This window comes from Mustela nivalis (genome assembly GCF_964662115.1).
Source record: "Mustela nivalis genome assembly, chromosome: 8".
Lineage (NCBI taxonomy): Eukaryota > Metazoa > Chordata > Mammalia > Carnivora > Mustelidae > Mustela > Mustela nivalis.
In genome coordinates, this window is record NC_139027.1 from 116,894,335 (window position 1) to 116,915,780 (window position 21,446).

The 21,446-nt window shown below is 45.2% G+C and overlaps 1 gene segment (V, D, J or C); it reads left to right on the plus strand.

Annotated features, from left to right (window-relative positions):
* The first annotated feature begins 3,056 nt into the window (after positions 1-3,056).
* Positions 3,057-20,546, plus strand: LOC309870650 (Ig gamma chain C region-like). The segment is given in 7 exons: positions 3,057-3,117; positions 4,735-5,046; positions 5,939-6,259; positions 9,316-9,627; positions 13,453-13,779; positions 13,895-14,004; positions 20,396-20,546.
* Positions 20,547-21,446: the final 900 nt, after the last annotated feature.

The following is a 21,446-nucleotide window of genomic DNA, read 5'->3' on the forward strand; positions in this document are numbered from 1 at the left end:
CCTCACCAACACTTACTGTTTCTTATCTTTTTTATTTGAGCCATTCTGACAGGTGATATCTCATTGTGGTTTTGATTGGCATCTCCCTGATGATGAGTGATGTTGAGCATCTTTTCAGTGAGTCTGTTGGCCATCTGTATGTCTTCTTTGGAAAAATGCTTATTCAGGTCCTCTGCCTGTTTTTAAATCACATTGTTGGGGAGTGTTTTGGTGTTGAGTTGTAGAAGTAATTCATGTATTTTGCATATTAACCCCTTATTGGACATATCACTTGCAAATACCTTCTCCCATTCAGGAGGTTGCCTTGTCATTTTGTTAGTGGTTCTTCTCTGTGTAAAAGCCTTTTACTTTGATGTAACACCAAGAGTTTATTTTTTCCTCTGTTTCCCTTACCTCAGGAGACGTGTCTAGTAAAATGTTACTAAGGAGGATGTCCGAGACATTACTGCCCATCTTTTCTTTAAGGAGTTTTGTGATTTCAGGTCTCACATTTAGGTCTTTAATCCATTTTGAGGTTTTTTTTTTTTTTTTTTTTTTTTGGTGTATGGCATGAGAAAGGAGTTCTGTTTCATTCTTTAGCACTGTTCAGTTTTCCCAGCATCATTTATTGGAAAGACCGACTTTTCCCCAGTGTATGTTCTTGCCTCCTTTGTTGTAGATTAATTGACTATAAAAGCATGGGTTTATTTCTGGACTCTCTATTCTGTTTTACTGATCGACGTGTCTGCTTCTGTGCCAGTACCATACTGTTTTGATTACAAGAACTTCATAGTATATTTTGAAATCTGGGATTGTGATGCCTCCAGCTTTGTTCTTCCTTTTCAAGATTGCCTCGGCTATCTGGGGTCTTTTGTGGTTTCATGCAAATTTTCGTATTTGCTCTATTTCTGTGAAAAAATATTGGTGGAGGAACAGAGTTTTTAATTGCATTTAAATTTAATTAATTAAAACTTAAATTCAAAAACTGAAGCAGTGTAAAAATATGTATATTTTATTAAATACTGCTTTATTGTTTTGGTAGGACTACACTTCGTTGAAACTTTCAAAGAACAAAGAAAGAATGATGTAAAACATCAGTCTTTTCATAGCATTTATTTATTGAAATGATATGATTTCAGATGTTGGGTTAAAATATGTTAGTTAAAATTAATTTCATCTTTCTTTTTACTTTTCCCGCATGGATACTGGACATCTGAAGCTCCCTGTGGCTCCCCCTGTATTTCTGTGGAGAGAGCCGAGCAAAGAGCAGAAAGGTGAGTGCAAGGAGATAACAGGTGGAAGAAATCTGAGAGGTACAGAGATGGGCTCACGTTTCTCGGGATGGAAACTCACATTTATTTAGCTTTTATTTTGTGCTTGGGACTTTAGACATTCCATGCACATAACTCAGTCCCAGGTTGATATCACTAGCATCTTGCTACCTATTAGGAAATCGAGGCTTGGGTTTGACCAAGGTCCTGTGACTGGTGCAATGACTTCGAGCCTGGCAGGGCAGGGGGGCCTGGCCTGCACTGGTTTTATTTGTCTCCGAATCCAGCTTCCAGCCTGTCTCTGTCACATTCCTTCTGCCTGCCTCTCTGTCTCTTAGGCAGAGCCCATGCTTCTGGAAACTTCCTGGAAGATGCTCTAGAATAGTTAAACAAATGGATGACCACGGATGAATCACTTTATCAAACTTTTATGAAAAAGCTCTTCTGTGTCAGGCCCTGTATAAAGCCCAGACCCACCAGAGCTGTTTCCAGATGCCACCATCACATCCAACGTCAGGCCAACATTGCTCCTCCCCTCACCTTGGCCAGCGCTGCCCCCCGTGTCTCTGCTGTGGGATCGGCATCTGGGAGTGGTTTCTCCTCCTGTCCCTGAGTCGGGTCCCAGGTGAGTCCTTCCAAGGGCCCTGTAGGTGCGCACCTGTGTGTGGGCGTGCCTGGGGGCATGCCTAGGGGCATGCATGTGTGTAGTGCAGGGGTGCCCAAGGCATAACTCTCCTGCGCATGATCTGATTCAGCTCTGTGGCTCTGCCCCCAGAATCCGTGCCGCAACCTCTCGCTTCTGGAGCCTTCTTGAGGGGGCTGCTGACAGGTTGCTCTAAGCTTACCCATCCTCCTTCCTAGGGGCTCTCTGAGGACCTGACGCCCAGCCATACCATGCGGGGGAAGTCCAGACCACACCTCCACCACCTTCTCTCTCTTCAGTTCCTTTTTCTCTTGCTAGTACGGCAAGTCCACTGTCTGCCTCATGAGAAACCTGGAGAAGAAGAGCTGACTTCCTCTTCCCACAGGCACCCCTATCCCTAAGAGGTATTTATGGGGGCCTGCTTGGCTGAGGTGACAAGAGAAGAGATTCCAAAGCAGTCCCCCTCAGGCTAACAGGTTGGTCCTCAGCTGGGTGGGTGAACAGAGAACATGGGGGAGGAGGGATGGCTGGGGGCCCAGACAGACTTGGTTGCTTTTTCTTAGCCCTGAACACCTACCTGGTCCCACTCATTATTATTGAGGACCTACTATGTGCTCAGCACAGTGTGAGGTGCGGGTCACAGCAATGAACCAAAGACAGCAATCCTTGGTTTTATCTTGGTTTTATCTGCTCATGTATGTCCCAGCTTGCTTCACTAGCCCTTCTTGGGTGGCATTTAGCCTGCTCTGCAGGCCCTGGAGCCACCATGGCCTGGGTCAGAGCAGGCTGTCTCTCACATTTGTTCAGCACGGAGGAGACTCAGCCCATCGCAGGAGCTCTGTGGCTCCAAGCTCAGGTGGAGCCCAGCCATTTCCGACTCCCCTGTTCTGGGGCCTAAGGGATAGTCAGCATCCAGGCTACAGGCAGCAGACACCTCCCCAGCCACAGACCCCAGGCCTGAGGGTTTGGGGTTTGGAAAGAAGCCTGGGCCACAGGGACCACTTCTCTCCCTGTGGCTCAAACCACTGCTCCGGGCCCCAAGTGGGCATGTGTCCAGGAAACGCATGGGCTCCTGGGAAACCTAGCCGTGGCTCCTGGGTTCCAGCGGAGCCTCCTCCAGGGTGGGTACCGAGTGTGGATCAGAGACACTGAGCCTCCTCACCATGGCTGCTACACGTGGCCAGACCCTGGGCTCCCTCCTCACCCTTCTGCTGGGACTCACAGGTAAGTCCTGGTTGCTGCCCAGAGCTAGTACAGAGGCCCTTGGGGGTTACTAAACCCAGCTTCCTTGTGTTGCAGAGGTCTGGGTCCCCGAGTACCTCGCTGAGCCCTCTGCCCACCTGCCAGGGTGCTAGTTTGTGTCCCTTTCTCACTGCAGACCTTGTGTGGAAACGGAGGTGATGGGGGTCAGGAGGACTCGAGGGTGAGAGACTGGGGAAGGACAGGGTGTGGGAAGGGGCCCACCTTTCACCCAGTCTCCCTGATGTCAGCTCTGGTCTGAGTGGCTGGCTGCTCTAGGTCCGAGAGGGTGTGAGGGCCAGAGAGACAGAGGGAGAGGACCTCGAATGTTGGCACCTTGGGCAACGTGGGAAAAGTACAGGACTCTCAGGTGGACAGACCCGCTTCACATCCTTCCTGAGCCCCCGACAGGCTGGGTGACCTTGTACAAGTCACTAAACTTCTCTGTCTCCATCTCTTGTGCGGTGAATTCCATCTTCCACGGGTCACTTCTCTGCTTTGTAGACATGCAGCTTCGTTCTCTAAAACTTCTAATCAGTTTCTTGGGTGTTCAGAATAATTTGAAGGGAGGGGTATCTAGCCCTGCAGTTGTCTTGGGAAGACTCTAGGACACAGAGGCTAGGCTAGAAGAGGGTGGGCAAAATTGCCTCAGGGGGAGAGAACTCCCCATCCCCAGAGGTGAGCAAGCAGAGGGTAGATGGACACCCAATCAGAAGATCTGATTAGGAGGCCCAAACATCCCTATCCACAGTAGCTCTTGACTTCACACTGATGTTCAAGAGGGAAATCTTGAGTCTTTACCACACTTCTCCCTCCAAACAGGACCATCCACGTAGATGTCCAAGAGAAAAGCCTGGGAGACATTTCCTTATGACCCACTGTATCCCCCACATCTCTTCAGCCTGTCACCAAGTGCTGCAAGGCATATCTGCCACATGGGTCTCTCTCTCCTGGGCCAGGCAAGCCTACACCGCCTCCTCGCTGGTGTCCCAGCTCCTGTCCCGTCACCCTCCTTCCCATCCCCCACACGGGAACCAATTTCCTTCTAAACCACGTCCACGAGGTCACCTGCCCTTGTGTTCACAGTCTCCAGTGGCCTCCCATCACGCTCAGAACAGAGTCAGGGTCATCACCCTGTGCCACAGGCTCTTCCCAATGGACCTCTTTGTCCATGAGGCTGGAGTCCTATAAGTTTCTCAGCCTCTCAAGCCCACCAAGCCCTTACTCCCAATGTATCCTCACCTGCTTATCCCACTTTCTAGAATGTTCTTCCCTTGCCCCTTCTCATGGCTGGCTCCTCTCTGTCCCTCAGATTCAGCTCAAAATGTCATCTCCTCCAGGAAACCTTCTCCATTCTCTTCTAGACTAAGCCTTCTGACATTTTTTTTTCTTTACCTCTGCACTTCTAGTGTCCCTGAAGTTGAGCCCCAGTTTTAATGATAAATTTGCTTGTTTACTTATCATCTGTTTTACGTTCCCAAACTTGGAACCAGACACAGAGCACAGTCAGCCCACAAGACCTGATGTGCCACAGGCAGCCCTTACAGGCTGTTGAGTGTGCGACGTGTCCTGTCCTGTGGGGTCACAAGCTCTCTTTCACAGCTGGAAAGCCCTTCATTTCTCTGACGGGCCCATCTCAGAGGACAACCCCTGGAAATCCGGTGCCTTTCAACTGTACTGCTGGCCCCTTCAGCTCCTGGGACTTCAATGTCACCTGGATGAAGGGCAGAGATGAGCACCCAGCCTCAGCTCAGCACATAGTGACTAACGACAAAGGCAACTATTCTGTCACCAGCAAGGTGTGGGTGACACTGGCTCGCCAAGATATCTTACTGGGGATCACCTGTGAGGTCACCCACAGAGAGCTTGAGGAGCCCCTGCGGAAGACCATGAACCTGTCCCAAGTACTCCAAGGTGGGTGGGCAGTAGGTGTGTGTATATGTGTGTGTGTGTTGGGGGGATGTTATTTTCCCAACAACACTGGCTTCTAGAGTCTTCTGCCCAGAACCCCAGCTCACAACAGGGAGCCCAGAATTCCTCATTGCCATAGCTGACCACACAGTGTGGCCAGGAAAGGCATAGGTTTTACAGGCTGAACATGGGGACTGAATCCTGGCCATACCACTCTACATGGGTGACCTTGGGTGAGTTACTTAACCTCTCTGTGCCTCAGATCCCCTCTTACAATGCAAATAGAAATAAAACCACCTTGTAGGTTTCAGGTGAGTATTGAATGTTTTAAGCACTCAGAACAGTACCTGGCCCCCAGTAAGTTGTTTACAAATGTTTGGTCCCAACCTTCCACTTATCATCCTTATAATCTTCTATTATCTTATGACCTGGCTGCAATCTTCCATTTTCCAAACATCTTTGCTCTATTAATATCATTGTTATTATTTTTAAATTAGAAAAATGTCTTATTCATTCAGCCAGTAATGAATAGCTACTGCGTGCCAGGCACTGTTCTAGGGGCTGTGGATACAGCAATAAAATGAAATCCCCGTCTGTGTGAGCACCCTATTTTAGTCGTTCTTAACATTATATTTCATGAGATGAAATATTTCAAACATGCAAAGACTAATATACCAGACCCCTAGTGACCCCTACCATATTTAAAGAACATTAACATTTCACTTTATTCGCCTTACATTGAGGATACAAGAAAACATTATTTCTAAAAAACAAAAACAAACAAACAAAAAACCATAACCAACGAGAATGTGAGAGGTCTCGTGGCAGGACCCTGGGAGTAGGAACAGGCTGGGCAGGCAGGAGTAACTTCAACAGATGCTTCTCGTTATTCTAGTTGTCCCCACCCTGAAGATCACCACCAAGACCTCGGGGATACACATCCATGTGCATCAGAGAGTGAATCTCACCTGCCACGCGGGCCACTTCTACCCCTCCCACCTGCGTCTCACCTGGATGGAGAACAGACACAAGGTGCAGACGGTGGAGTCGCCGCAGGTCACAAGAAACCCAGATGGGACCTATTCTTTGGAGCACATCTGGCAGGCAGAGGCCACGCTGGAGGGGAGCGAGTTTGCCTGCTGGGTGGTCCAGGATGAGCAGCCCCCAGTCCAGGCCAACATCACCCTGCAGGCCCAGGGGCCAAGGTCAGGGAAAGGTGGGTGTGGTCTCTTGCTGGGGCCTTCTGGGCAGCCTGGCTTGGAGGGCATAAAGACACCAACCATTAGCCTGTAGGGTGTAGGCAGCAGTAGGTCAGAGACTCAGGGCAGCCCTGGATGAAAGTGAAGGAAGGAAGGATACCCGGGGCTGGTGATAAAACTCTGAGCCATTCACCCCTAAATTCCCTCCCTCCCCCACACCCTCACTAAGAAGAAGGAGCAGGACTTCCCTTTCCCAATTCCCTGTGTTCCTCAGGTAGAAAGTTCTCTGCCTGCAGGAAATGGCAGAGATTACCAGCGGCTGGGTACCAAAGTCTCTTCCAGGGAGGCTTTTAATCACGACTGGTTCCGCTGGAAGTTTCTGGGAGTCTGTTTCATTTTATTTTAAAAGATTTTTAATTATTTGAGAGAGTGAGCAAGAGCGAGAGGACACACGAGCCAGGGAAGAGGCAGAGAAAGAGGGAGAAGCGGAATCCCCACTGACAGGGAGCCCAATGCGGGACTCGATCCCAGGACCTTGGGATCCTGCCCTGGGCCCAAGGCAGACACTTCACGAACTGAGCCACCCAGGCACCCCTCTGGGAGTAAGTTTTAAAGAGAGGCCAGAATTCTTGACTCTCTTAGGTGGGAAACGGAGTGGGTGCTGGAGCAAGATTCTCCTCTCTACTATTCAGTATTCTCTGTCTCTCTTTCTCTCCTCCAACCCCCTCCTCGTATTCCTCTTTCTACCCTCCCTCCTCCCCATCCTAATCCTCCTCTCCTTTTCCCATCTCTCCTCCTTTTCGGCCGCACATGACTTCGTCCACTAGGGGGAGCTGCCTGCTAGCGCTTCAGACCCAGGAGCGCGCGCGGCTTTTCTGGGTCCAGCCTGCACCCCCTTGGGAGGGCCGGCGAGGCGTGGGGAGGGATGTTGAGTGGGAAGAGAAGAGAGTATTGTGATTGGCCAGGCCTGGGTGAGCCCAGCGCGGACTGACCGCTCTCGGGGCCGCACGAAGTGGGGAAGGACCGCTCGCTCCAGCAGGTGTGAGCCGCTGCGTCTGCGTGCGGGTGCCGGCGCCCACGCTGCTCCCCGCGAAGGATGGGTGGAGGCGCGGCTGGCGAAACAGCACGTCTCCCTGGCAGGGGCTTCCACGCTGCATCCCATCTCTCCCCCCACAGATCGGGCCCTGATCTGCCTGCTCTAAGAAATCGTGGGGGATTGATCCCACTGGCCATTCAGTTTCTCGGGTTCCTTTTTGTTTGTTGTCCAGCAGAAATAAGAGAACCGTTTACCCAGTGGGTTACAGGGATCGGGGTGGAAAACTTCAAATTAGTCTTTTCTCTTCTGAAACGGTGTCTTTAATCTTTCTGACTCTTCTTTGCTGACTCACTGCGAGCTCTTTCTTCGTTGTCTCATTTTCCTTCCTTTTCGGGCGCTCGGGGCCTCTCCTGTATTGGGTGAGCGGACCTGCGTAGCTAGACCTCCCCAGTCTAGCCCACAGACCGCTTCTTCAGCATCCTTACCTAGGGCCTCCTTTGGCCTTGGGCTGGCACCTGCAGGGCACTTACCGTGTCCTAGGCGTGCTCGCATGGCTCGGCTGACACGCCGCGGAGGGCCCAGGGCCAGAGGTCTGAGCTGGGGTCAGAAAGCTGGAAGTCTGTCCAGAAATTCAATGTGCTCTTTTGTATATTTGTCCCCCCTTCTTCTGGAGAATACAGACCTCGGGGTGTTCTCATGTCTCCTCTGGAATCTCAGTCTTACACCCTCTATTTCTGGGATTGCCTTCTCCCTGAATGGCCCTGCTGTGTTACTTGGGCCCCTGGGGCCTCCTGTTGCTGGGCTCTGTCGCTTTCCCATCTCCTCCGAGATGGGATCCTCACTCCTCTGAAGCAGACTCTGTATCTTGTGTGTGTAGGTGGCCAGACTCTGGAGCTAAGTTGGTGGGTGTCCCATCACAGGGCTGCCACCAACCGTCTGTGCCCTCAGGCAAGGCGCTGCCAGTCCTGGGATCAGTTTTGCATCTCTGTCTTAACAGCTGTGGCACCTGCCTCATGGCACATTCCTTGACCCCTGCTTGGGAACCGAACAAGGGGGCACACAAAGGGCACTGGGCCATGACTGTTTGCAGTCCCCAGGGTACACAGTCCAAAGCTGGGCTGCAGGAAGAAATGAACTCAAGTTCACTGATCATTATGGGACCAACTATAGAAAAGTAGAGGCAGCCGTGATGTAACAGAAAGAGCCCTTAACCTGAAGTCATAACCCTTGGTTTAGAACATGGGTTCTGTTTGCTGTGAGGCCCGTGGGAACATTACCAACCCTCTCTGAGCCGTTTCTTTCCCTAACATCAGAAATACAATTAACAACAATTTCTCAGATGGTTATTGTGAATATAGGATGATGGTAGATCATTTAAAGAGGGGTCATTATGGGATCACTATATTCTACTCTAGTTCCTTTACTTTATTAACTCAGAATTAAGAATCATCTGCAGTTTGCAGATGGGGAAGCTGGGTCATCGAGAGCTAGGTTGCTCGGGCTCAGCCAGGGAAGGGGCCGGGAATGCAAACTCCAGTTGAGGGTGACCCCAAAGCCAGTGCTCCTAACCTCGTCTCTGGGCCATCTGCTTTTCTATAAGACCTGGGCTAGAGTGTGGGGGAGATGTTCCCTTTCTGGGTATGGAGGACAGACCTGAGCCAAGACTGCAGACATAGACCTTGGGGCCAGACTGTCCAACTAAGAACTGCAGCTCTGCCACTGACTGACTACCTAGCCTGATCTGGGCCTCGGGGTCTTCATCTGTGAAATGGAGCTAGTAAGCATCCCCACCTCCTACGGTTGCAGTGATAACCTGGTGAGTCAGAGCTGGACAGCAGAGTCTGGCAATGTGGGTGTTTGCCGGGAGTCGGCAATGACCATGCTGTCATTGCCTGGCCGCTGATGTCGGCTTCAGAATCCAACTTCCATCAGAAATAACCTTTATACCTTATGGGGGAGGAAGCCATGGGGCTGCTCAGGGAGCCGCCGGCATCTGGGCACCTCCCTGCCTCTCACGGGAGGGCTCTCTCCCTGCAGGTCGGAGCATCCACCCTTCCTCCTTGCAAGGCCCCCTCCAGCGATCAGAGCCGGGCACAAGCATCCAGCTGACCTACATGTCCTCTGGCTTCCCCTCACGTCACGTGACTGTGACCTGGCTGAAGAAGAACCGCGAGCTCCCCAAGCAGCAGACCCACGTTCACGCCAGCGGAGACGACACGTACAACGTGACCAGCAGAGTGCTCGTCCCTCTGCTGGCTGACGACGTGCTCTCCGTGGTCCAGTGCCACGTCAGTCACAAGTCCATGCTGGTGCTCCACAAAAACATCAGCCTGGACCAGTACCTCCTTGGTAAGGACATTTTCCCTGTTCAGGTGGGTCAGCCCAGAGCTGGGCCGTGCGTGTCTCTGCCTCAGTTGCCTCCTCTGAAAATGGTACAGCTCTCACTTGGTTGTGGCAAGAATTCAGCAAACTAAGAACTGCCATTTACATAACACAGGCCTTGCTCATGCTAACCAATTGGGTGGCAGTTGCTCTGTAGCTACTCATTCTTGTTTGTCCTATCCACATCCCCTCTCTGGACTCAGTTTCCTCACCTGTAAAATGGGGAACAGTATCTTCTGGGAATTTTGCTTTTTTATTATTGTTTTATATGAAGAACATGTCAAAGTCTTTTTTTTTTTTTAATCATCTGATATTTTTGTTGTGCTTGATTTCCCTGGCCTGCTTGAATGCTTGACAGGTCTGTAAATTCAGTGAGGTCATATGTATCATGACCAGAAGGAATTATAGCAATCATCCCATTGTTTATGACAACTCTAAAGCCCAGAGAAGGCAAGTGAGTAGTCCAAGGTTGCATAGCAGGAAAATTAATTCCTTAAATATGTATAGGACCTTAAAGCCTATAAAATAGTTTCCTCAATATTTTTTTCTATTATCATGGCAATAAAGGCATTATGTCACATGAATAAAAATACTGATATTAACACCTCAAATGAGCTTAGCACATAGCCAGTAAAGCACACGTGTGTGAGCTGATTCATTTAATGTGTGCCACTGACCTATACTGTTTGTCCCACTGGTGATTTACACAAGGAAACTGAGATTCGAAGAGGCACTCTGCCCCAGGTTGTAAAGCTGGTGAGTGAGAGCTTTTGCATGAATTCAGGCTTCTAACTGCTTTTTACCATCGTGGGATCACCTGCTTCGGTGTCTTTGAGTATAAAGTAGGAAAATGATCATTTAGGGGGTCCCCCTTATCTGAGCATTTATTATATAATTTCCCAGAGTTGGGACAAGCATATAGAAAAGCAAAAATCATAGAAAATACAAATATGGACAAATGAATTAATTACTTATAAAATTAACCCCACTCCAACCCCTCCCTGCTTAATATCCCTGCGTCTCTGCTGGGTTTTCCATCACGGAAATGCCCCTGTGGGTGTCTCTGTCTGGGCTCCCCTGAAAGCAGAACTTCAAACCAGAACTGGGTGCATGTGTTTGGGAAATGATCCACAGAGGCACGGAGCTTGGGATAAGGGATGGGGAATGTTGGACAGGGAAAGCAGGACACCTAAGAAAGTGTGAGTTATTGAACGGGTGCCCTGGTGGGCAGCTGAGGCTCGGCACCGCTGGGACACCCTCAGGAACTAGGTAGACTTCTCCTCAGAATGCTCGTCCTCAGAACTAGGTAACTACCCCTGGGTGGGGAAGGGAGCTGGGAATGTGCCCACACGGTCTGGGTGGCATTTGGTGGTTAGGGAGAAATCCCAAGGCAGCAGATCTGGGAAGTGTTGCGGGAGTTGCAGGAGGGAGAGGCACATCCCAGCTCAGCTGCTCTGAGACGGAGTAGTGTGGGGGAGGGGAAGTAGAGCTCAGAAACCCTCTGCTCTTGAACAGCATTGCCTTGATTGAAGTGTGGCCAGTGAGACACCACACTGTGAGGAAGAATCTGCATCCATTGCAAAGTGAAATCAGAGATCTTGCCAAAGTTGTGTTGCAAGAAGTTGATGCCGGTGATGCAGGGGAACTGCTGGGATCACAGGCGAAGCCTCTGAGTGCTTCAAGGTAGAAAAAGATTCACGATGCTCATGATTCCGTTAACATCATTGGAGGACAGGTGTCCTCTGGTCCTGGTGAAAATTGATAGAATATTCAAAAGCTTTCAAATAATTTTTCCAATACCTTTTTTTATTATAATTTTTTATTTTTTATAAACATATATTTTTATCCCCAGGGGTACAGGTCTGTGAATCACCAGGTTTCCAATACCTTTTAATAATGGTGCTGTGAATGTGGAATCTGTAGGTACCATATGGATTTGTTGGTACTGTCGTGTAAGGTTTTGGGAAAAACTATATCTACCTTCTTATACTCCCAACACTCATTCCTTCTAAGAGTTGGTGCATAGTTGTGGTTATTTATTACATTTAATTAAAATATAAATTTAAAAAATTAGTTTTATCACTGAAATGTTTTTCAGGATGAAACTGCAACCCATTCTTCCTTGACAGTGTCTATGAAATTGGGGCCTGTTTTGTATGTGTTTCTTCTAAGTGGCTTTTTGTTGTTTTCTTTCTTTTTTTTTTTTTTTTAAGATTTTATTTATTTAACAGACAGAGGTCACAAGTAGGCAGAGAGGCAGGCAGAGAGAGAGGAGGAAGCAGGCTCACCACTAAGCAGAGGGCCCGATGCGGGGCTCAATCCCAGGACCCTGGGATCATGACCTGAGCCGAAGGCAGAGGCTTAACCACTGAGCCACTCAGGCGCCCCTGTTGTTTTCTGATACCAAGTAGCCTTCTGTGTTTAGCTCATTTGGTTTTGTGAGGATTCAACAAGGCATCATATGTGCTGCCATTGCGTGCGTGGGAGCAGTGATCACTCGCTGTGCCGGGGTCTCTGTCCTCCCAGCACTGCCTGGACACCACACAGCCAGGAGAACTCCCTGGCAGCTAGAAGGGACATCTGAACCTCTCCCTCCTTTGAGCATCTTTCATGGTCCATAACCCTGGCCTGGGGATACCTTATCCTGGCTTATCCTTCCTGGACATCACCCCAGTTCCGAGGTCTGAATATTCCCTCCTCAGGGTCCCCCTACCCTTTGCTTGGGAGCAATCCCTGCTTATGTGCTGAAGGGGAAATGGTGAGTACAGATAAAGACCTTCTGGTGTTGGCCTGCCATGTCTACCCATCCTTTAAGCAGCACTGACAGAATTTTATGAGGCTGGGTGGGTTGATCAGATGCCCTTTGTTTCTTCTATGACTCAACAGAAGGAGTTTCTCTCCCCAAGACCAATGAAGGAAATGTCTTAACTAGGCCAGCGACACATGATTTGGCCTTGGACAATTGCATGACTTAAGAATTTTGGAGACAGAGGGAAAGTGACTCAACAAGCTCTTGCGTTTGACTGTGATGTTAGTGTAAGACCTCAATCTGGACCTTCCTGCCCTTGGTTTAAGGTTAGACAGTACCATGCTGTGTGTTCATATGAATTCTACTGAAATACATAACATTTTATAGTATCTAATACTTTCCATATTTTCCTCATTATGAATACACTCTACTGCACAGCTGGAAATCAGTTTACAGAAGTTTTTAGATCATAATTTCAGAAGCCAGGATCACAAACACATATGGTCTTAAAGTTGAGAACATGATGGTAAAATATGCCATATCTGTTATAATCCCAGCTTTGCCCCCCTGTGACCCTGGGCAAGTTTCTGAACTTCTCCACGCCCTAGTTCCTTCCTGTTTAAAAATCTCAGTGGCTTGGACTCATAACCATATAGAATCTGTACATCTTCAGATCTTATTATTATCAAGCCATAGAATGAGGCAGCTGACTTGTAGATTCTTAAATAGAATTTAATGTTTATCTTTGCATCTTTTGTGGTGAAAGTGGAAAAAAAAAGCAGAGAGAGAGAGAGATGATTTGGATGACTTTCCTCAATCCTATCATTCTTTCATCCATGCATTCCTGTGCATGGATCCATGCATCAAACACGCATTCACTCAATGCACTCTCAGTCCTGCATTTACTCATGCATGCACCTGTTACCGGGTCCCGAGTCCTCCTCTGGGGCAGGCCCTGGGCAAGTGACCCATCTTCAATGAGCTCCTGGGCTCCCACTGTGGACTTCCTATAGTAATTGTCTGCATTCTCCGGACTGTGTCAGTTCCCCCCACAGTGACAGCTTCCCAGGCTTCTTTCTCCGTGGACTTGGTGGCTATTACCTGCCACGTGCAGAAATTCTATCCACAGAGTGTGCATCTCACCTGGACAGAGAACTGTCATACCTTCGAGGGAGCCGAGCAACTTACATCCAAGCAGAATAGCGATGGGACCTACACCTTGGAAAGCTTGCATTTAGTGAATGTGTCAGGGCAGGAGTCTGAGCGGGTCCTCACCTGTAAGGTGCAGCATGAGGCACAACCTCCCATCCAGGCCAACCTCATACTGTCCAGAGCAGCCCACGGTACATACAAGCCCATGGAAAGCTTAGGTAAGCTCACCTCTACAGCTCAAAGCTACTGGGTCACCTTTGTCTAGTAAGTGGAGTGAGGTCCTTAAACTCACAGAGCACCATTTGCTGTCTCCTTCTGCCCATTGGTACTTAGGTCCACAGATGCCTGTCCTTATCTTTGTGGCTTTCCTTCTGGGCTTCAAGGTGTTGCTGGTGATGAGTTTCATAGTCACATACATCTGCAGGCGGCGGAACCTGTAACAGGTGAGTTGGAGGTAGACCTCAGTACATAGAGAGTGAGGTCATGACATGGTCATGGGCTGGCCACAGTGGTCCAAGGTGAGTCCATTATTTCACACAGCCTCAAGAAAAGGTTGAGAACACTGCTGTTTTCTCTAAATGTCTGAGCAAGATCTCAGAAGCTTCCAGCTGTCATACATCCTGTAGTGGCCTGGGGTTTGAAGGTTTTTCAGTAAAGTCCCTTGGAATCCTGGGCAGGGGTCCAAGGTGTGAAGGTAGGATGAAGGTCAAAGCTTTCAGCTCCAAACTCCAGAGAGTGCCCCCATATACTGTTTCATATGTCAAATTTCATAGGAGTTATTTTTGGAATAAATAAGAAAAGTAATGCTAAACTTTACTAATGGAGTTGATGAAGGAGTGGAAGGCTTTAACTAGTGGCAAAGATGATTGTGTGTGGGGGAGAATTCAGAACTCAGACAGAGGGGCTGGGCTGTAGTGGGTAGGGGTAATTTTTCTGATTTGCACCATCAATCTCATCTTGAGAGGGCCTGCCACATAGTATGTGCTCAAATTTTGCAAAATATTAACATTTTGTTGTTAGGATCCTCTGTTTCTTTAAAAACACCATCCTGAATTTGGTGCTTATTATTCTCAAATTAGATTTTATAACTTTATAACATACTATAAGTCCTTAAGCAATATGCAATGTTACTTTGCATGTTTCAGATTTTATGTAAATGCTATTATATGTACACAGTATTCTGGAACTTTCATTCTTTTATGCTCAACACGATTTGTGGGATTTTTCATGTTGTTGTACATAGCTCCATTCTGTCAATTTTCCATGACCCTGTAGCTCACTTTTGTAAGAATATGCTACAACTTAGAAATTCTTCTCAGGAGGTATGAAAGCTCTGTCTGCTGTTTGGGTAATACAGCTTTGCAACAAGCATTTCTGTCTCTGTGTCCATGGGCTCACATGGGAGTGTCCCTCCAGCTCCTCTGCTGTGGTTTGTGCAGCAACCGTTTTAGTATCCTTTGGAAGCTTTTGTAATACAAAAAAAGCTTTTAATTTTTATGAAGTTTTACTCTTTCTGTTTATACCTTTGAGCTGGCTTTATTCTTCTGAGCTCTTGCTTGTGTGTTAGAGATGGTACGGATCTTATTTTTTTTCTCCCATTGAGATAAAATGTCCAGAACTTACTGATCAGAAAGCTGCCTTTGCCATAGAACAGACCATTCCATAAATGTGTGATTCTTTTTGGAGGTCTTATTGCCATTGAACTACTTCTCTATCTCTGTCAAAACTTCCCTGCCTTGAACATTTGGGGGCATATGGCCCTTCTTTTCACTCTATCTGTATCTTTGGAGTAAATATCCAGTAATACTATTGTTGGGTCATAGGGTAGCTCTATTTTCAACTTTTTTGAGGAAGCTCCATACTGTTTTCCAAATGGTTGCTCCAATTTGGATTCCCACCAACAGTGTAAGAGGGTTCCCCTTTCTCCTCAACCACTCCAGCATTTGTTGTTTCTTGTCTTGTTGGTTTTTGCCATTTTAACTGATGTAAGGCAGTGTCTCAATGTGGTTTTGATATGAATCTCCCTGATGGCTAATGATGATGAACATTTTTTTCATGTGTCTGTTAGCCATTTGTATGTCTTTTTTGGAGAAGTGTCTGTTCATGTTTTGTGCCCATTTTTTGACTTGATTATTTGTTCTTTGGAGGTTGAATTTGAGAAGTTCCTTACAGATCTTAGATACCAGCCCTTTATTTATAGTGTCATTTACAAATATCTTCTCCCATTCCATGCATTGTCTCTTTTTTTGTTGACTATTTCCTTTGCTGCACAGAAGCTTTTTATCTTGATGAAGTCCTAAAAGTTAATTTTTGCTCTTGTTTCCCTTGCCTTTGGAGATGTGTCTTGAAAGAAGTTGCTCTGGCTGATGTTGGAGAGGTGACTGCCTATGTTCTCCTCTATGATTTTGATGGATTCCTGTCTCACACTTGGGTCTTTCATCTTTTTAGAGTTTATATTTGTTGATGCTGTAAGAGAATGGCTGAGTTTCATTCTTCTTTATATGGCTGTGCAATTTTCCCAGCACCATTTATTAAAGAGACTGTCTTTTTTCCATTGGATATTTTTTCTTGCTTTGTTGAACATTATTTGACCATGGAGTGATTGCTGTTGTTTGGACTTTCAGTACTATGTTGAACAATAGTAGTGAGAGTGGGCATCTTGTCCTGATCCTGATCTTAAGGGAAAGGCTCTCAGCTTTTCCCATTGAGAATGATATTCACTATAGGCTTTAAAAAGATGATATTTATATAATTGAAGAATATTCCCTCTATCCCTATATTCTGAAGGTTTTAATCAGGAAAAGATGCTGTATTTTGTCAAATGCTTTTTCTGCATCAATTGAGAGGACTATGTGGTTCTTTTCTCTTCTCTTACTTCTGTGTTCTGTCACATTGATTGGTTTGCAAATGTTGAACCACCCTTACTTCCCAGGGATAAATCCCACCTGGTGGTGATGGATAATCATTTTAATGTACTGCTGGATCCTATTAGCTAGGATCCTGTAAGGAACTTTGGCAAACTGTGGAAGGAGCCAAGATACCATTCAGCAGATGAATGGGTGAAGAAGATGTAGTCCATATATTCAATGGAATATTACTCAGCTATCAGAAAGGATGAATAACCAACTTTTGCATCAACATGGATGGAACTAGAGGAGCTTAGGCTAAGTGAAATAAGTCAAACAGAGAAAGACAGTTGTCACATGGTTTCATTTAATTGTGGAACATAAAGAACAGCATGGAGGGCATTAAGAGAAGGAAGGGGAAAATGAAGGGGCTGGAGAATCAGAGGGGGAGACGAACAATGAGAGACTATGGACTCTGGGAATCAAACTGAGGAGAGGTGGGTGGGGGGATAGGTGAGCCCGGTGATAGGTATTAAGGAGGGCACGGATTGCATGGAGCACTAGGTGTTATATGCAAACAATGAATCATGGAACACTACATCAAAAACTAATGATACACTGTATGGTGACTAACATAATATAATAAAAAAATTATTTAAAAAAACATCCTCACTCTGTACGTCATGGGGATGAGAGTACAGTACAGGGGAATATAGTCAACAGTTATAGAATAACGTTGTGTGGTGACAGAGGTTGATTACACTTACTGTGGTGAACATTGCCTAATGCATATAACTTTCAAATTACTGTGCATTTAAAACTAATTAGCACTGTAAGACAACTTTAATAATAAAAACTTTAAAAATATTCTAAAAATTAAAATATGCCTTTGCATGGAAAAAGAAAAAGACACATACATAATACGTATTTGGCCAAGTGATTTTTGACAAAGTTTCCAAAACAATTCAATGTGGAAAGGATTATCTTTTTAACAAATGGCCATGTAACAATTAGATACTCCAATGTTAAAAAAAGAAGACTCTTAACTATTTCTTTATACACTAAATTCAATATTTTCTTTTTTTATTGTATTATGTTAGTCACCTTACAATACATCAGTAGTTTCTGATATAGTGTTCCATGATTCGTTGTTTGCACCCAGTGCTCCATGTGATAATGTGCCCTCCTTAATACTCATCACTGGGCTCACTCATCCTCAGTTTGCTTCCCAGAGTCTATAGTCCTCTCTCCCTCTGATTCTCTGCCCCCTTCATTTTTCCTTCCTTCTCTTAATGTCCTCCATGCTATTCCTTATGCTCCACAAATAAGTGAAACCATATGATAATTGACATTCTCTGTTTGACTTATTTCACTCAGCACAATCTCCTTCCTAAAATAATATTATCTAATATCAATATTACTGAACAACACACAAAAATACTAAGAACAAATTAGTATGATCAGATGGATCATACCTAAATATAAAATCTGGAAAGATAAAGCTTCTAGAAGAAACCATTGGGGGGAAAAAAACCCAACAAAACTAAATCTTTCTGGTCTTGGGTTAGCAGACACTTCATAGATAAGACAGGGGAAAAACAGTCTATAAAGGAAAACATTGATCCATCTGACTTCATGAAGCTTTAAAACTTTTATTCTTCAAAAGATACTGTTAATAAAAAGAAAAGGAAGGTTACCGACTGGAAGAAAATAATTGCCACATGAAATCTAATGAAGGACTTGGATTGGGGACAACTGCCTGTTTGTACTAATCACTTTTAGAATTGGTGGCTTCTTTCAGGCTGAAATGTCAGAGAGGTGATTGCAGCCCGGACCTGAAGGCTGGCAGCCATAAGGCATTTACTATCTGGTCTTCTAAGAAGTTTGCAATGCTTGAGAGAATATTTAGAGAACTCTAACAACAAAGCAGCAAGAAGACGGACAATCACATTTTTTATGTGCATAAAAAAGATTTCATCAGAGCTCCACCAAAAAACATCTATGAGCATCAATGAGAGTTTTGCTGATGCAAAATGTATTAAAAAAAAAAAAGACTGCTCTGTCCCAGTTTATAATATGTTTCAATCCCTCTTTTGGACAAAATTTCCCACCTCATCTTGTTGTTCAGAATGGCTATGGCTCTCCTTGGCCCAGATGCATTTTAGAATCACTTTGTCAACTTTCATTAAAATCCCTCTTACAATTATGATTTGATTGCTTTCACTTTGTATATCCATGTGGGCAAATTTGACATCTTTCTGATACTGAGTTTTGCCACTCACGGACATGAGGTGTTTGAGGTTTTCTTTGATGGCTTTCAGTTTATCAGTTTACAGGGCTTTTTAGTCTCATGATGGTCTTATGCATCCCTACTTAGAGCTATCTTTAATACTTTCTAGTGTATGGAATCTTAAAATATTATTATTATGTGTTTGGGACTGCTGTATAAGAATGTAATTGAGGGGCATCTGGGTGACTCGGGTAAAGAAGGTAATTGAGTTTTGAAAATTGATCTTCTATCCATCAAACTTATCCCACTCAGACTAATGCATGGACATTCCCTTCTGTGTAATTCTTACAACATCAATAATCTCACCTAGGTTAGTTTTTACCTTCATTAAAGTTACAGATGCACACGCTTCAACAGGCAAATAGTTCTATACTTTCTACATATGAAAACTGGAGTCTCCCGACCTCCTGCTATTTTCCACCTCCCAGAGACAACTATTTTCCACTCCTTTAATTGATAATTTTTCTCTAGATTCTATACCCAAATCTCATAGAGCGAGCATGTATTGTCTCTTCTTGACTTCTCACCCATAGGCATTATTTACTGACTTCCCATTCTGGATGATGGAAATACAATGCTCTGTTACTATGGAAACCACACCACATGTACATATTTCTACCCCACCCCCTTAACATTTTAATTTTAGATAATGTCATAGTCAGTTATCATTATACATTGCTTTTATAATGCCATTATAATGGCAATGACATTGTGTTTTATACTCAATCCTTTTTTTCCTTCAAGATTTTATTTAAATTAAAGTTAGTTTACATATAGTGTAGTGTTAGTTTCAGGGGTAGAATTTAGTGATTCATCAGTAACATATGACACCCAGTGCTTGTTACATCAAGTGTCTCAACCTTGTAACATTCCCAGCTTTTGTGTGTGTTGATCTGCTCATGTTTATTTTGGGAAACCATCACCATATTCAGGATACAGAGCAATTCCATGACCGCAGAGCTTATCCTTGTGCTAGCCTCTCTTCGTGAGAGCCAGCCCACCACCCAATCCTCTGGCCCATGCCAGTCTATTCTCTATAACTTTGAGAATGATGTGGAAGTGGAGTCCCACAGTATGGACATTTTGAAAGTGATTTTTTTCACTTCACATAATACCTTTGGAATTTCACAAGTTGTGCACACGTATATAAGTTATTCCTTTTTATTGCTATATAGTATTTCCTGATAGGAATGCACCACAATTCGTTCAACCATTCACTTATCACTGGGCATTTTGCATGATTCCAATTTTTTTCCATTATGAAAAAAGCTGCTCTAAACATTTATACAGAGACTGTGTAAAGCTATGGTCTTCATTTTCGTCAGATGAATGCCTGGGAGAGTGATGTCTGGCACATAAAACCCACTTCCTCTCTGGAAAGAGGAAGAATGATGCTTATTGTTGGAAGCAAGCATACACAACTTCTTTTTTAAAAAGATTTTATTTCTTTTTAAAGTAATCTCTACACCAAACTTGGGACCCAAACTCACAACCCCATGATCAAGAGTTGCTAACTTCACCAACTGAGCCAACCACATACCCTAAGCAAATACAAGTTCTGAAGTCCACACTGCACTGTGCATTTGGGCTAAGTTTACTATTCCATCAATAAAGATTAGAATAGGGAGTCATTTCTGGAGCCAAACTCATTTGATCCCCAAATTTCTTAGGTCCTGATTAATCCATTTCTTTTTCCAGCTCAGTAGCTCTTAGTGTAAGCTGATGCAGAATGAGGCCACAAGCCAACCACCCCCAGGTGTCCAGAGCTCAGGATATGGGACACAGCCCTCAATTGCAGATCCTTCTTGGCCTGGGACTCCCAAGTGGAGAATCACCATGAAGACCTCAAGATGGGAGGAGGGGCCCAGTACAGAAAGAAGAGGCTCCAGGCAGGCAGGAAGCATCATTTCTGCTGGGCCTGTCCATTCTCTCTGAAACATAAAAAGAATTTCTTCCAAATTTTTTCTTGTGATTGAATTCTAGTTTCAAAGCACTGTGGTCTGGGAAATTGCAGGGAATAATCTCAGTCTCTTGGTATTGGTTGAGACCTAATTTGTGCCCCAGAATCTGGTCTGTCCTGGAGAAAGTTCCATGTGCACTTGAGAAGCATGAGTATTCTGTTGTTTTAGGGTGGAATGTTCTGTATTTATCTATGAAGTCCATCTAGTTCAGTGTGTCATTCAAAACTCTTGTTTCTTTGCTGAATTTCTGCTTAGATGGATCTGCTTATTGCTGAAAGTGGAGTGTAGAGGTCTCCTATTATTAATGTTTTATTATCAATATGTCTCTTTATTTTGGTTAAGAGTTGCCTTTTATAGTTGATTGCTCCCATGTTGGAAGCATAGATATTTACAATTGCTAGATCCCTTTGTTGGATAGACCCTTTAAGAATGATATAGTGTCCTTCTGTATCTCTAACTACGGTCTTTAGCTTAAAATCTAATGGATGAAACCTCAATGTGAGACAGGAATCCGTCAAAATCCTAGAGGAGAGCATAGGCAGTAACCTCTTCAACATCAGCCACAGAAACTTTTTTCAAGACACGTCTCCAAAGGCAAGGGAAAACAAGCAAAAATAAACTTCTAGGACTTCACCAAGATAAAAGTTTCTGCACAGCAAAGGAACAGTCAACAACATAAAAAAAAAGAAAGAAAGAAAGAAAAAAAAAGAAAAGAAAGAGACAACCCATGAAATGGGAGAAGATATTTGGCAGTCACACTACAGATAAAGGGCTGGTATCCAAGATCT